Here is a 1,184-nt window from a genome sequence, read left to right as displayed (position 1 = left end):
TTTCTAGAAAAACGCACATTTTTATTAAAAAAATTGCCATAATTTCGTTTTTTAGTTTTTTCGAAATATGTATATAAGATATATATGGGGCACCGAAATTGCGCATATGGAAACTGTGCATTTAGACATTATTTCGGTTTCAACCGAAACTGTGCATGTATGCTTTATTTCGGTTTTTGCCATATGCATTATTTCGCTTTTAAAACGAAAGTATGCATATGAATAATTTCGGTTTTCAACCGAAACTGTGCATGTATAAATTACTTCGGGTTTTTCTTATGCATTATTTCGGTTTTGAACCGAAATTGTGGATGCATGCATTATTTCGGTGTTTGTTATATGCATTGTTTCGGTTTTCTAACGAAAGTGTGCATATGGATAATTTCGTTTTTTCTAGAATGAATTATTTACTTCTACTTAGTAATGGTTTTAATGCCTAAGCGCGGCTGAAAGCCGCCTACGCAGAGAGAAGTTCTGCGCAAAAATAAATCCGGTCCCCTTTTCCGGCAACACAGAAGGGAGAATTCTACTTAGTAAGGGTTATAATCCCTAAGCGCGGCCGAAGGCCGCCTACGCAGAAAGAAGTTCTGCGCAAAAATACTTCCGGTTTCCTTTTCCGGCAATACAGAAAGGATAATTCTACTTAGTAAGGGTTATAATCCCTAAGCGCGGCCGAAGGCCGCCTACGCAGAAAGGAGTTCTGCGCAAAAATACTTCCGGCCCCCTTTTCCGGCAACACAGAAATGAGAATTCTACTTAGTAAGGGTTATAATCCCTAAGCACGGCCGAAGGCCGCCTACGCAGAATAAAGTTTTACGCAAAAATACTTCCGCCCTGCTTTTCCGGCAACACAGAAAGGAGAGTTCTACTTAGTAAGGGTTATAATCCCTAAGCGCGGCCGAAGGCCGCCTACTCAGAAAGAAGTTCGTTTTCATGTATGCACTATTTCGGTTTCTGTCATATGCATTACTTCGGTTTTGAGTCGAAACTGTGCATGTATGCATTACTTCGGTTTTTGTCATATGCATTATTTCGTTTTTGAACCGAAACTGTGCATGTATGCATTACTTCGTTTTTATAAGCTTTTATTTAACTTGGTCATCCCGCGCAAATCGTGGAAATTTCCAATCGATTTTAAACTAACTTCCCGACAAGTTAGAGACTTGAAATTTTCAGCATAGTTC

The 1,184-nt window shown here is 39.3% G+C and overlaps 1 long non-coding RNA gene across 1 annotated transcript in view; it reads left to right on the top strand.

Moving 5' to 3' along the window:
- The first annotated feature begins 316 nt into the window (after positions 1-316).
- Positions 317-1,184, top strand: part of LOC108370270 (uncharacterized) — a 10,660-nt gene continuing 9,792 nt past the window's right edge. Inside the window, exon 1 of the long non-coding RNA XR_001848614.1 lies at positions 317-334. This is a non-coding gene — a long non-coding RNA (uncharacterized LOC108370270). The remainder of the gene's footprint in view (positions 335-1,184) is intronic.

This window comes from Rhagoletis zephyria, unplaced genomic scaffold, assembly GCF_001687245.7.
Source record: "Rhagoletis zephyria isolate East Lansing unplaced genomic scaffold, Rhagoletis_zephyria_1.1 Rzeph_scaffold_04106, whole genome shotgun sequence".
Classification (NCBI taxonomy): Eukaryota; Metazoa; Arthropoda; class Insecta; order Diptera; family Tephritidae; genus Rhagoletis; species Rhagoletis zephyria.
This window is presented reverse-complemented; position numbering and strand designations above follow the sequence as displayed.